Consider the following 16,040-nt stretch of genomic DNA (forward strand, 5'->3'; position numbering starts at 1 on the left):
GCAATCAGATTGAAACAGAGATAGAAAGAGCCAAAAAGTGTTAAACAGAGCAAACTGAGTTAAACAGAGGCAACCAGAGACAGAGTTAACCAGATGTAAACAGTTCCAAACAGAGGCAAACAGAGGCAAACGGAGTTAAGCATTTGGAAAAAAAGAGGTAAACAGAGCAAACGTTGTTAAGCAGAGGCAAACAGAGGTAAGCAGAGTTAAACAGAGGGAAACAGAGTTAAACAGAGGCAATCGGACTTAAGCGGAGGCAAACAGAGTTAAACAGAGGTAAACAGCTGCAAACAGAGTTAAACAGAGCAAACGGAGTCAAAGAGAGACAAACAGAGTTAATGAGAGGCAAACAGAGTAAAAGCGAGGCAAACAGATTTAAACAGAGCAAACAGCGGCGAAGACTGCTAAACAGAGTCAAACAGAATTCAACAGATGCAATCAGAGTTGAGCTGAGTTAGAAAGAGTCAAACAGTTTTAAACAGAGCAAATGGAGTTAAAGAGAGGCAAGCAGAGGGAGACAGAGTGAAAAAGATACAAACAGAGGTAAACAGACCAAACAGAGTTAAACAGAGGCAAACAGAGGTGCACAGATGCAACCAGAGTGAAACAGATGCAAACAGAGTTAAACAGATGCAATCAGAATTGAACAGAGGTAGAAAGAGGCAAACAGTGTGAAACAGAGCAAACGGAGTTAAACAGAGGCAACCAGAGACAAAGAGAGTTAACCAGATATAAACAGTTCCAAACAGAGGCAAACAGAGTTAAACAGAGTTAAACAGAGGGAAACAGAGTTAAACATTGGCAAACAGACTTTAGCTATGCAAACGGTGTTAAGCAGAGGCAAACAGAGTTAAAGAGAGGCAAACAAGTTAAAGAGAGGCATGCAGATTTAAACAGAGCCAACTGAGTTAAACAGAGGCAAACAGAATTAAACAAAGTTAAACAGAGGCGAACAGAGTTAAACAGAGTCAAACAGTGTTAAAAAGATGCAATCAGAGTTCAACAGAGTTAGAAAGAGGCAAACAGTTTTAAACAGAGCAAAGGGAGTTAAACAGAAGCAAACAGACTTAAGCTGAGCAAACGGTCTTAATCAGAGGCAAACATCGTTAAAGAAAGGCAAACAAGTTAGAGAGAGGCAAGCAGATTTAAACAGAGCATACTGAGTTAAACAGAGGCGAACAGATTTAAGCAGATTCAAACAGAGTTAAACCGATGCAATCAGTGTTAAACAGAGTTAGAAAGAGGCAAACTGTTTTAAACAGAGCAAAGGGAGTTAAACAGAGGCAAACAGATGCAAAAAGGGGTAAACAGACCAAACGGAGTTAAACAAAATTACACAGAGATAAACAGAGGCATACAGTGTAAAGCAGAGGCAAACAAGTTAAAGAGAGGCATGCAGATTTAAACAGAGCAAACTGAGTTAAAGAGAGGCAAACAGAGGCAAACAGAATTAAACAGTCAAAGAGAGGTAAACAGACCTAAACAGAGTTAAACAGAGGCAAAAACAGTTAAACAGAGCCAAACAGAGTTAAACAGATGTAATCAGAGTTAAACAATAGTTAGAAAGAGGCAAACAATGTTAATAAGAGCAAACATAGTTAAACAGAGGTAAACAGAGCCAAATAGATGCAAACAGAGTGAAACAGAAGCAAACAGAGTTAAGCAGAGTTACAAAGAGGCAAACAGTGTTAAACAAAACAAACAGAGTTAAACAGAGGCAAACAGAGTCAAACAGATTTAAACAGATGCAAACAGAGGCAAACAGACCAAACGGAGTTTAGCAGAGGCAAACAGAGTTAAACAGAGGCAAATAGACTTAAATAGAGGCAAACAGTTCCAAACAGAGGCAGACAGAGGTAAACAGATGGAAACAGAGGTAAAGCGACTTAAACTGAGGCAAACAGTTCCAAACAGAGGCAAACAAAGTTAAACAGATGCATACAGAGGTAAACAGAGTTAAACAGAGGGAAACGGAGTTAAACAGAGGTAAACAGAGGAAAACAGAGTTAATACAGGCAAACGGAGTTAACCAAAGTCAAACAGAGGCAAGCAGAATTAATCAGACTCAAACAGAGTTGAACAGAGTCAAACAGAGGTAAACAGATGCAATCACAGTTAAACAGAGGTAGAAAGAGGCAAACAGTGTTAAACACAGCAAACGGAGTTAAACAGAGGCAACCAGAGACAAACAGAGTTAACCAGATATAAACAGTTTAAAACAGAGGCAAACAGATGCAAACAGAGTTAAACAGATGCAAACAGTGTTAAGCAGATTTAAACAGAGGGAAACAAATTCAAACAGAGGCAATCAGACTTAAGCAGAGGCAATCAGAGTTAAACAGAGGCAAACAGAGTTAAACAGGGGCAAACAGATTAAAGAGCGGCAAACAGAGTTAAACAGAGCAAACAGAGTTAAACAGAGGCAAACAGAGTTAATGAGAGGCAAACCGAGTAAAAGTGAGTCAAACAGATTTAAACAGAGCAAACTGAGTTAAACAGAGGCAAACAGAGGCTAACAGAGTTAAACAGCGGGGAGAAGAGTTAAACAGAGTCAAACAGAGTTAAGCAGAGTTAGAAAGAAGCAAATTGTTTTGAACAGACCAAACGTAGTTAAACAGAGGCAAACAGAGGAGAACAGATGCAAACAGAGTGAAACATATGCAAACATAGTTAAACAGAGGCCAAGAGAGGCAAACAGAGTTAAACAGAGGCAACAGAGTTAAACAGAGGCAAACAGAGTTAAACAGTTGTAATCAGAATTAATCAGATGTAGAAAGACTCAAACAGTGTTAAACTGAGCAAATGGAGTTGAACAGAGGCAAACAGTTCCAGAGTTAAACAGAGACAAACCGAGTTAAATGGATGCAAACAGAGTTAAACAGAGGCAAACAGACTTAAATGGAGGCAAACAGACGTAAACAGATTTAAAAGTAGAGGCAAACAGTTTTAAACAGAGCAAATAAAGTAAAACAGAGGCAACAAAGGCAAGCAGATTTAATCAGAGGCAAACCGAGTAAAACAGAGGGAAACAGAGTTAATGTGAGGCAAACAGATTTAAACAGAGCAAACGGTGTTAAACAGAGTCAAACAGAGTTAAACAGATGCAATCAGAGTTAAGCAGAGGTAGAAAGTGGCAAACTGTGTTACACAGAGCAAACAGAGTTAAAAAGAGAGAAACATATTTAAGCCGAGGCAAACCGAGTTAAACAAAGCAAACGGAGTTATACAGAGGCAAGCAGAGTTAAACAGAGTTAAACAGAGGCAAACAGAATTACACAGAGTTAAACAGATTGAAACAGAGTTAAACAGAAGCAAACAAAGGCAAACAGAGTTAAACAGATGCGAACAGAGTTAAACAGATGCAATCAGAGTTAACCAGAGTTAGAATGAGGCAAACAGTTTTAAACAGAGCAAAGGGATTTAAACAGAGGCAAGCAGATTGAAACAGATGCAAAAAGAGGTAAACTGACCAAACGGAGTTAAAGAAACTTACACAGAGTTAAACAGAGGCAGTGTAAAGCAGAGGCAAACAGATTAAAAAAGAGGCAAACAAAATTTAACAGAGAAAACCGAGGTAAACAGAGTCAAACAGAGGCAAACAGACTTAAACATAGTTAAACAGATGCAATCAAGGTTAAGCAGAGTTAGAAACAGGCAAACAGTTTTAAACAGAGCAAACGGAGTTAAACAGAGGCAAGCAGAGGAAGACAGAATGAAACAGATGCAAACAGAGGGAAACAGAGTTAAGCACATTTAAAAAGAGGAAAACAGAGTGAAACAACGGTGAACAGAGTTAAACAGAGTCAAACAGAGTTAAACAGATGCAATCAGAGTTATGCAGAGTTAGAAAGAGGCAAACAGTTTTAAACAGAGTAAACGGAGTTAATCAGAGGCATGCAGAGGGAGACAGAGTGAAACAGATGCAAACAGACGTAAACAGACCAAACGGAGTTAAACAGAGGCAAACAGAGGCAAACAGATGCAAACAGAGTGAAACAGATGCAAACAGAGTGAAACAGAGGCCAAGAGAGGCAAACAGAGTCAAACAGAGTTAAACTCAGGCAAACAGAGTTAAACAGAGTGAAACAGAATTAAACAGTTTTAATCAGAATTAAACAGATGTAGAAAGATTCAAACAGTGTTAAACTGAGCAAACAGAGTTAAACAGAGGCAACCAGAGGCAAACGGAGTTAAACACAGGTAAACAGTTCCAAACAGAGTGGAACAGATGCAAACAGAGTTAAACGGATGCAAACAAAGTTAAACAGAGGCAAAGAGACTTAAATGGAGGCAAAAAGAAGTAAACAGAGGTAAAAAGAGGGAAACAGTTTTAAACAGAGCAAATGAAGTAAAACAAAGGCAACAAAGGCAAACAGATTTAATCAGAGGCAAACAGAGTTAAAGAGAGGCAAACAGAGTTAATGTGAGGCAAACAGATTTAAACAGAGCAAACAGAGTTAAACAGAGGCAAACAGAGTTAAACAGAGTTAAACAGAGGCAAAAAGAGTGAAACAGATTCAAAAAGATTTAAACAGATGCAATCAGAGTTAAACAGAGGTAGAAAGTGGAAAACTGTCTTACACAGAGCAAACTGAGTTAAACAGAGCGAAACATATTAAAACAGAGGCAAACCGAGTTAAACTAAGCAAATGGAGTTATACAGAGGCAAACAGAGTTAACGACAGGCAAACAGATTTAAACAGAAGCAACAGAATTACACAGATTTAAACAGATTGAAACTGAGTAAAACAGATGCAATCAGAGTTAAACAGAGTTTGAAAGAGGCAAACAGTATTAAACAGAGCAAACGGAGTTAAACAGGGGCAAACAGAGTGAAACAGATGCAAACAGAGGTAAACAGACCAAACGGATTTAAACAGAGGCAAACAGAGTTAAACAGAGTCAAACAGAGTTAAACAGTTTTAATCAGAATTAAACAGATGTAGAACGACTCAGTGTTAAAGTGAGCAAACAGACTTAGACAGAGCAACCAGAGTCAAACAGAGTTAACCACAGGCAAACAGTTCGAAACTGAGTTAAACGGAGGCAAAAAGAGTTAAACGGATGCAAACTCAGTTAAAAAGTGGCAAAGAGACTTAAATGGAGGCAAACAGACATAAACAGAGGTAAAAAGAGGGAAACAGTTTTAAACAGAGCAAATGAAGTAAAACAAAGGCAACAAAGGCAAGCAGATTTAATCAGAGGCAAACAGAGTTAAACAGAGGCAAACAGAATTAATGTGAGGCAAACAGATTTAAACAAAAAACGGAGTTAAACAGAGGCAAACAGAGTTCAACAGAGGCAAAAAGAGTTAAACAGAGTCAAACAGATTTAAACAGATGCAATCAGAGTTAAACAGACGTAGAAAGTGGAAAACTGTGTTACACAGAGCATACGGAGTTAAACAGAGCGAACAATATTTAAACAGAGGCAAACCGAATTAAACAAAGCAAACGGAGTTATACAGTGGCAAACAGAGTTAAACAGAGGCAAACAGAGTGAAAAAGATGCAATCAGAGTTAAACAGAGGCCAAGATAGGCAAACAGAGTTAAACAGAGTTAAACAAAGGCAAACAGAGTTAAACAGAGTCAAACAGAGTTAAACAGTTTTAATCAGAATTAAACAGATGTAGAAAGCGTCAAACAGTGTTAAACTGAGCAAATGAAGTTAAACAGAGGCAAACAGAGGCAAGCAGAGTTAAATTGAGGCAACCAGAGGCAATCAGAGTTAACCATAGGTAAACAATTCCAAACAGGGTGACCAGAGGCAAACGAAGTTAAATGGATGCAAACAGACTTAAACAGAGGCGAACTGGCTTAAATGGAGGCAAACAGACGTAAACAGAGTTAAAAAGAGGCAAACAGTTTTAAAATGAGCAAATGAAGTAAAACAGAGGCAACAAAGGCAAGCAGATTTAATCAGAGGCAAACGGAGTTAAACAGAAGCCAACAGAGTTAAACAGAATGAAGCAGAGGCAAACAGACTTAATCAGAGTCAAACAGAGTTAAACAGATGCAAGCAGAGTTAAACAGAGGTAGAAAGTGGCAAACTGTGTTACACAGAGCAAACGCTGTTAAACAGCGGGAAACATATTGAAACAGAGGCAAACCGAGTTTAACAAAGCAAACGGAGTTATACAGAGGCAAAGAAAGTTAAACAGAGGCAAACAGTGTCAAACAGTTTTAAACAGAGGCAAACAGTTCCGAAGACAATTAAACAGAGTTAAACAGAGGTAAACAGACTTCAACGGAGGGAAACGGAGTTAAACAGAGGTAAACAGATGCAAACAGAGTGAAACAGATGCAAACAGAGTTAAACAGAGTTAGAAAGAGGCAAACAGTGTTACACAGAGCAAACGGAGTGAAACAGAGGTAAGCACAGGCAAACAGAGTGAAACAGATGCAAGCAGAGGTAAACAGACCAAACGGCGTTTAACAGAGGCAAACAGAGTTAAACAGAGTCAAACAGAGTTAAACAGTTGTAATCAGAATTAAACAGATGTAGAAAGAGTCAAACAGTGTCAAACTGAGCAAACGGAGTTAAACAGAGGCAAACAGATTTAAACAGAGGCAACCAGAGGCAAACAGAGTTAACCACATGTAAACAGGTCCAAACAGAGTTAAACAGAGACAAACAGAGTTAAACGAATGCAAACAAATTTAAACAGAGGCAAACAGACTTAAATGGAGGCAAACAGACTTAAACAGAGTTAAAAAGATGCAATCAGTTTTAAACAGAGCAAATGAAGTAAAACAAAGTCAACAAAGGCAAGCAGATTTAATCAGCGCCAAACAGATTTAAACAGAGCAAACGGAATAAAACAGAGGCAAACAGAGTTAAACAGAATGAAACAGAGGCAAACAGAGTTAATCAGACACAAACAGAGTTAAACAGAAGCAATCAGTTTTAAACTGAGGTCGAAAGTGGCAAACTGTGTTACGCAGAGCAAACGGTCTTAAACAGAGGGAAACATATTTTACAGAGGCAAACCGAGTTTAACAAAGCAAACGGAGTTATGCAGAGACAAACAGAGTTAAACTGAGGTAAACAGAGTCAAACAGTTTTAAACAGAGGCAAACAGTTCCAAACGCAGTTAAAAAGAGTTAAACAGAGGTAAACAGACTTCAACGGAGGCAAACGAAGTTAAACCAAGGTAGACAGAAGCAAACAGAGATAAACCGAGCAAAGGGAGGGAGCTAACCAAAGGCAAACAGAGGCAAACAGAGTTAAAGAGAATGAAACAGAGGCAAACAGAGTTAATCAGACTCAAACAGAGTTAATCAGATACAATCAGAGTTAAACTGAGTTAGAAAGTGGCAAACTGAGTTACGCAGAGCAAACGGTCTTAAACAGAGGCAAACGTATTTATACAGAGGCAAACCAAGTTTAACAAAGCAAACGCAGTTAGGCAGAGGCAAACAGAGTCAAACAGATTTAAACAGAGGCAAACAGTTCCAAAGGCAGTTAAACATAGTTAAACAGAGGTAAACAGACTTCAACTGAGGCAAACGGAGTTAAACAAAGGTAAACAGAAGGAAACAGAGATAAACCGAGCAAAGGGAGGGAGTTCACCAAAGGCAAACAGAGGCAAACAGAGTTAATCAGTGTCAAATAGAGTTAAAAAGAGTTAAACAGATGCAATCAGAGTTAAACAGATGTAGAAGGAGTCAAACAGTGTTAAACTGAGCAAACAGAGTTAAACAGAGGCAAGCAGAGGCAGAGTTAAACAGAGGCAACCAAAGGCAAACAGAGTTAACCACATGTAAACAGTTCCAAACAGAGTTAAATAGAGGCAAACAGAGTTAAACGGATGCAAACAGATTTACACAGAGGCAGACAGACTTAAATTGAGGTAAACAGACGTAAACAGAGGTAGAAAGAGGCAAACAGTGTTAAACAGAGCAAATGGAGTTTAACAGCGAAAAACAGACTTAAACTGAGCAAACGGATTTAAGCAGAGTTAAACAGAGGCAAACTGTTTTTAACAGAGGCAAACAGGGTTAAAGAGAGGCAAACAGAGTTAAAGAGAGGCAAACAGATTTAACCAGAACAAACAGAGTTAAACAGGCAAACAGTGGCAGAGTTAAACAGATTTCGACAGAGGCAAACTGAGTTAAACAGAGTCATACAGATTTAAACAGATGCAATCAGAGTTAAGCAGAGTTAGAAAGAGGTAAACAGTTTTAAACAGAGCAAACTGAGTTAAACAGGGGCAAACAGAGGCAAACAGAATGAAACAGATGCAAACAGAGGTAAACAGAACAAACGGAGTTAAACAGAGGCAAACAGAGTTACACCGAGTTAAGCAGAGGCAGTGGCGGACAGAGTTAAACAGAGGCAAACAGAGTTAAACACATTCAAACTGTCTTAAACAGATGCAATCAGAGTTAAACAGAGGGAGAAAGTGGCAAACTGTGTTACACAGAGCAAATGGAGTTAAACAGAGTTAAACAGCGTCAAACAGAGTTAAACAGATGAAATCAGGGTTATACAGAGGTAGAAAGAGGCAAACAGTGTTAAACAGAGCAAACGGAGTTAAACATAGGCAACCAGAGACATTGAGAGTTTACCAGATGTGAACAGTTCCAAACAGAGGCAAACAGAGTTAAACAGAGTTAAACAGAGGGAAGCAGAGTTAAACAGAGGCAAACAGAATTAAAATGAGCAAACGGAGTTAAGCAGAGGCAAACAGACTTAAAGAGATGCAAACAAGTTAAAGAGAAGCAAGCAGATTTAAACAGAGCAAAATGAGTTAAACATAGGCAAAAAGAGGCAAACAGAGTTAAACAGAGTTAAACAGAGGTGAACAGAGTTAAACGGATGCAATCAGAGTTAAACAGAGTTGGAAAGAGGCAAACTGTATTAACCAGAGCAAAGGGAGTTAAACAGAGGCAAACAGATTAGAACAGATGCAAAAAGAGGTATACAGACGAAACGGAGTTAAACTAAGTAACACAGAGTTAAACAGAGGCAAACAGTGTAAAGCAGAGGCAAAATGAGTAAAAAAGATGCAACCAGAATTTAACAGAGCAAACAGAGTTAAACTGAGTCAAACAGAGGCAAACAGACTTAAACAGAGATTAACAGAGGCAAATAGAGTTAAAAAGAGTCAACAGATTTAAGCAGATGCAATCAGAGTTAAAGAATAGTTAGAAAGAGGCAAACAGTGTTAATCAGAGCAAACGGAGTTAAACAGAGGTAAAGAGAGGCAAACAGATGCAAACAGAGTGAAACAGATGCAAACAGAGTTAAACAGAGTGAGGAAGAGGCAAACAGTATTAAACAGAGCAGACGGAGCTAAACAGAGGCAAGCTAAGGCAAACAGAGTGAAACCTTTGCAAGCAGAGGTAAACAGACCAAGCGGAGTGTAACAGAGGCAAACAGAGTAAAACAGAGTCAAACAGAGTTAAACAGTTGTAATCAGAATTAAACAGAGTTAGAAAGAGGCAAATAGTTTTAAACACAGCAAAGGGAGTTAAACAGAGGCAAACAGAATGAAACAGATGCAAAAAGAGGTTAACAGACTAAACTGAGTTAGTCAAAGTAACACAGAGTTAAACAGAGGCAAACAGTGTAAAGCAGAGGCAAACAGAGTAAAAAAGAGGCAAACAGAATTTAACAGAGCAACCGGAGTTAAACAGAGTCAAACAGAGCCAAACAGACTTAAACAGAGTTAAACAGAAGCAATTAGAGTTAAGCAGAGTTAGAAAGAGGCAAACAGTTTTAGACAGAGCAAACGGTGTTAAACAGAGGCAAGCAGAGGGAGACAGAGTTAAACAGATGCAAACAGATGTAAACAGACCAAACGGAGTTAAACAGAGGCAAAAAGAGGCGAACAGATGCAAACAGAGTGAAAAAGATGCAAACAGATTTAAACAGAGGCAAGCAGAGGTAAACTGAGCAAACGGAGGGAGTTAAGCAAAGGTAAACAGAGGCAAACAGAGTTAATCAGTGTCAAACAGTGTTAAACAGAGTCAAACAGAGTTAATTAGATGCAATCAGAGTTAAACAGAGGTAGAAAGAGGCAAACAGTGTTAAAAAGAGCAAACGGAGTTAAAAAGAGGTAGAAAGAGGCAAACAGTGTTAAACAGAGCAAACGGAGTTAAAAAGAGGCAACCAGAGACAAACAGATTTAACCAGAGGTAAACAGTTCCAAACAGAGCCAAAGAGAGGCAGACAGGGTTAAACAGTTGCAAACAGAGATAAACAGACCAAACGGAGATAAACAGAGGCAAACAGTTAAACAGAGGCAAGCAGAGGGAGACAGAGTTAAACAGATGCAAACAGATGTAAACAGACCAAACGGAGTTAAACAGAGGCAAAAAGAGGCGAACAGATGCAAACAGAGTGAAAAAGATGCAAACAGATTTAAACAGCGGCAAGCAGAGGCAAACTGAGCAAACGGAGGGAGTTAAGCAAAGGTAAACAGAGGCAAACAGAGTTAATCAGTGTCAAACAGAGTTAAACAGATGCAATCAGAGTTAAACAGAGGTAGAAAGAGGCAAACAGTGTTAAACAGAGCAAACGGAGTTAAACAGAGGCAACAAGAAACAACGAGAGTTACCCAGATGTAAACAGTTCCAAACAGAGGCATACAGAGTTAAACAGAGTTAAATGGAGGGAAACAGAGGCAATCTGACTTAAACGGAGGGAAATGGAGTTAAACAGAGGTTAACAGAAGCAAACAGATTTAAACAGAGGCAAACAGAGTTAAACAGGGGCAAGCCGAGTTAAAGAGAGGCAAATAGAGTTAAACAGAGGCAAACAGAGTCAAACAGAATGAAACAGAGGGAAACAGAGCTAATCAGCGTCAAACAGAATTAAACAGTTACAATCAGAGTTAAACAGATGTAGAAAGTGGCAAACTGTTACACAGCGCAAACAGAATTAAACAGAGGGAAACATTTAAACAGAGGCAAACCGAGTTTAACAAAGTAAATGGCGTTAAGCAGTGGAAAACGGAGTTAAACAGAGGTAAACAGACTTCAACGGATGCAAACCGAGGTAAACTGAGATAAACAGAGGCAAACAGAAATAAAACGAGCAAAGAGAGGGAGTTAATCAAAAGCAAACAGAGGTAAACAGAGCTAACCAGTGTCAAACAGAGTTAAACAGATGCAATCAAAGGTAAGCAGAGGTAGAAAGAGGCAAAGATTGTTAAACAGAGCAAACGGAGTTAAACAGGGCAAACAGAGTTAAAGAGAGGCAAATAGAGTTAAACAGAGGCAAATAGACTTAAACAGAGTTAAAAAGAGGCAAAAAGAGTTAAACTGAGTCTAACAGAATTAAACAGATGCAATCAGAGTTAAACAGAGTTAGAAAGAGGCAAATAATGTTAATCAGAGCAAAGGGAATTAAAAAGAGGCAAACAGATGCAAACAGAGTGAAACAGATGCAAACACAGTTAAACAGAGGCCAAAGAGGCAAACCGAGTTTAACAGAGGCAGACCGACATAAACTGAGCAAACAGAGTTAAGCAGAGTTAAACTTAGGCTAACAGTTTTTAACAGAGGCAAACAGAGTAAAAGGGAGGCAAACAGAGTTAAAGAGTGGCAAACAGATTTAAACAGAGCAAACGGAGTTAAACAGAGGCAAACAGAGTTAAACAGATGCAATCAGAGTTAAACAGAGTTAGAAAGAGGCAAACAGTTTTAAACAGAGCAAACGGAGTTAAACAGGGGCAAACATAGACAAACAGAGTGAAACAGATGCAAACAGGGTAAAACAGAGGCTTTGGAGAACAGAGTTAAACAGAGGCAAGCAGAGTTAAACAGATTCAATCTGACTTAAACACATGCAATCAGAGTTAAACAGAGGTAGAAAGTGCCAAACTGTGTTACACAGAGCAAACGGTGTTAAACAGAGGGAAACGTATTGAAACAGAGACAAAACGAGTGTAACAAAGCAAATGGAGTTATACAGAGGCAAACAGAGTTAAACAGATGCAATCAGAGTTAAACAATAGTTAGAAAGAGGCAAACGGAGTTAAGCAGAGGTAAACAGAGGCAAACAGATGCAAACACAGTGAAACAGATGCAAACAGAGTTGAACAGAGTAAACGGAGTGAAACAGAGGCAAGCAGAGGTAAACTGAGCAAACAGAGTTAAACAGAGGCAAAAAGACTTAAATGGAGGCAAACAGACGTAAACAGAATTAAAAAGAGGCAAACAGTTTTTAAACAGAGCAAATGAAGTGAAACAAAGGCAACAAAGGCAAGCAGATTTAATCAGAGGCAAACAGAGTTAAACAGAGGCAACAGAGTGAATGAGAGCCAAACAGAGTTAAACAGAGGCAAACAGAGTCAAACAGATTTAAACAGAGGCAAACACTTCCAAACGCAGTTAAACAGAATTAAACAGAGGTTAGTCGACTTCAACGGAGGGAAACGGAGTTAAGCAGAGGTAAACAGAGGCAAACAGATGTAAACCGAGCAAAGGGAGGAAGTTAACCAAAGGCAAACAGTGGCAAACAGAGTTACTCAGTGTCAAACAGAGTTAAACAGAGTCATCAAGAGTTAAGCAGATGCAATCAGAGTTAAACAGAGGTAGAAAGAGGCAAACAGTGTTAAAAAGAGCAAACGGAGTTAAGCAGAGGCAACCAGAGACAAAGAGAGTTAACCAGATGAAAACAGTTCCAAACAGTGGCAAACTGAGTTAAACAGATTTAAACAGAGGGAAACAGAGTTCAACAGAGGCAAACAAACTTAAACTGAGCAAACGGAGTTAAGCAGAGGCAAACAGAGTTAAAGAGAGTCAAACAAGTTAAAGAGAGGTAAGCAGATTTAAACAGAGCAAACTGAGTTAAACAGAGGCAAACAGAGGCCACGAGAGTTAAACAGATTTACACAGAGGCGAACAGAGTTAAACAGATGCAAACAGAGTTAAACAGATGCAATCAGAGTTAAACAGAGTTAGAAAGAGGCAAAAAAAAAAACAAAAAAACTGCGGATGCTGGAAATCCAAAACAAAAACAGAATTACCTGGAAAAACTCAGCAGGTCTGGCAGCATCGGCGGAGAAGAAAAGAGTTGACGTTTCGAGTCCTCATGACCCTTCGACAGAACTTGAGTTCGAGTCCAGGAAAGAGCTGAAATATAAGCTGGTTTAAGGTGTGTGTGTGGGGGGCGGAGAGATAGAGAGACAGAGAGGTGGAGGGGGTTGGTGTGGTTGTAGCGACAAACAAGCAGTGATAGAAGCAGATCATCAAAAGATGTCAACAACAATAGTACAATAGAACACATAGGTGTTAAAGTTAAAGTTGGTGATATTATCTAAACGGATGTGCTAATTAAGAATGGATGGTAGGGCACTCAAGGTATAGCTCTAGTGTTTTTTTTTTAATTTATATAATGGAAATACGAGGGAAAAGGAAAATCTTTATAATTTATTGGGAAAAAAAAAGGGGGAAACAGAAAGGGGGTGGGGATGGGGGAGGGGACTCACGACCTAAAGTTGTTGAATTCAATATTCAGTCCGGAAGGCTGTAAAGTCCCTAGTCGGAAGATGAGGTGTTGTTCCTCCAGTTTGCGTTGGGCTTCACTGGAACAATGCAGCAAGCCAAGGACAGACATGTGGGCAAGAGAGCAGGGTGGAGTGTTAAAATGGCAAGCGACAGGGAGGTTTGGGTCATTCTTGCGGACAGACCGCAGGTGTTCTGCAAAACGGTCGCCCAGTTTACGTTTGGTCTCTCCAATGTAGAGGAGACCACATTGGGAGCAACGAATGCAGTAGACTAAATTGGGGGAAATGCAAGTGAAATGCTGCTTCACTTGAAAGGAGTGTTTGGGTCCTTGGACGGTGAGGAGAGAGGAAGTGAAGGGGCAGGTGTTGCATCTTTTGCGTGGGCAAGGGGTTGTGCCATAGGAGGGGGTTGAGGAGTAGGGGGTGATGGAGGAGTGGACCAGGGTGTCCCGGAGGGAGCGATCCCTACGGAATGCCGATAAGGGGGGTGAAGGGAAGATGTGTTTGGTAGTGGCATCATGCTGGAGTTGGCGGAAATGGCGGAGGATGATCCTTTGAATGCGGAGGCTGGTGGGGTGATAAGTGAGGACAAGGGGGACCCTATCATGTTTCTGGGAGGGAGGAGAAGGAGTGAGGGCGGATGCGCGGGAGATGGGCCGGACACGGTTGAGGGCCCTGTCAACGACCGTGGGTGGAAAACCTCGGTTAAGGAAGAAGGAGGACATGTCAGAGGAACTGTTTTTGAATGTAGCATCATCGGAACAGATGCGACGGAGGCGAAGGAACTGAGAGAATGGCATGGAGTCCTTACAGGAAGTGGGGTGTGAGGAGCTGTAGTCGAGATAGCTGTGGGTGTCGGTGGGTTTGTAATGGATATTGGTGGACAGTCTATCACCAGAGATTGAGACAGAGAGGTCAAGGAAGGGAAGGGAAGTGTCAGAGATGGACCACGTGAGAATGATGGAGGGGTGAAGATTGGAAGCAAAATTAATAAATTTTTCCAAGTCCTAACGAGAGCATGAAGCAGCACCAAAGTAATCATCGATGTACCGGAGAAAGAGTTGTGGAAGGGGGCCGGAGTAGGACTGCAACAAGGAATGTTCCACATACCCCATAAAGAGACAGGCATAGCTGGGGCCCATGCGGGTACCCATAGCCACACCTTTTATTTGGAGGAAGTGAGAGGAGTTGAAGGAGAAATTGTTCAGCGTGAGAACAAGTTCAGCCAGACGGAGGAGAGTAGTGGTGGATGGGGATTGTTCGGGCCTCTGTTCGAGGAAGAAGCTAAGGGCCCTCAGACCATCCTGGTGGGGGATGGAGGTGTAGAGGGATTGGACGTCCATGGTGAAGAGGAAGCGGTAGGGGCCAGGGAACTGGAAATTGTTGATGTGACGTAAGGTGTCAGAGGAATCACGGATGTAGGTGGGAAGGGACTGGACAAGGGGAGAGAGAAGGGAGTCAAGATAACGAGAAATGAGTTCTGTGGGGCAGGAGCAAGCTGAGACGATCGGTCTACCGGGGCAGTTCTGTTTGTGGAAAGAGGCAAACAGTTTTAAACAGAGCAAACGGAGTTAAACAGGGGCAAACATAGACAAACAGAGTGAAACAGAGGCAAACAGCTTGAAACAGATGCAAAAAGAGGTAAACAGACCAAACGGAGTTAAACAAAGTAACACAGAGTTAAACAGAGGCAAACAGTGTAAAGCAGAGGCAAACTGTGTAAAAAAGAGGCAAACAGAATTTAACAGAGCAAACAGAGTTCAACAGAGTCAAACAGAGGGAAACTGACTTAAACAGAGTTAAACAGATGCAATCAGAGTTAAAGAATATTTAGAAAGAGGCAAACAGTGTTAATCAGAGCAAACGGAGTTAAACAGAGGTAAAGAGAGGCAAATAGATGCAAACCGAGTGAAACAGATGCAAACAGACTTAAACAGAGTTACAAAGAGACAAACAGTGTTAAACAGAGCAAACAGAGTTAAAAAGAGGAAAGCAAAGGCAAACAGAGTCAAACAGAAGCAAGCAGAGGTCAAATGAGCAAACAGAGTTAAACAGAGGAAAACAGAGTTAAACAGAGGTAAACAGAGTTAACCACATGTAAACAGTTCCAAACAGAGTTAAACAGAGGCAAACAGAGTTAAACGGATGCAAACAGATTTAAACAGAGGCAAAAAGACTTAAATGGAGGCAAACAGACGTAACCAGAATTAAAAAGAGGCAAACAGTTTTTAAACAGAGCAAATGAAGTGAAACAAAGGCAACAAAGGCAAGCCGATTTAATCAGAGGCAAACAGAGTTAAACAGAGGCAACAGAGTTAATGAGAGCCAAACAGATTTAAAAAAGAGCAAACGGAGTTAAACAGAGGCCAAGACAGAGTTAAACAGAATGAAACAGAGGCAAACAGAGCTAATCAGACTTAATCAGAGCTAAACAGATGCAATCAGAGTTAAACTGAGGTAGAAAGTGGCAAACTGTGTTTCGCAGAGCAGACGGTCTTAAACAGAGGCAAACATATTTAAACAAAGGCGAACCCAGTATAGTAAAGCAAACAGAGTTATGCAGAGGTAAGCAGACTTGAA

The sequence above is a fragment of the Carcharodon carcharias genome, chromosome 18 (assembly GCF_017639515.1).
Source record: "Carcharodon carcharias isolate sCarCar2 chromosome 18, sCarCar2.pri, whole genome shotgun sequence".
Classification (NCBI taxonomy): domain Eukaryota; kingdom Metazoa; phylum Chordata; class Chondrichthyes; order Lamniformes; family Lamnidae; genus Carcharodon; species Carcharodon carcharias.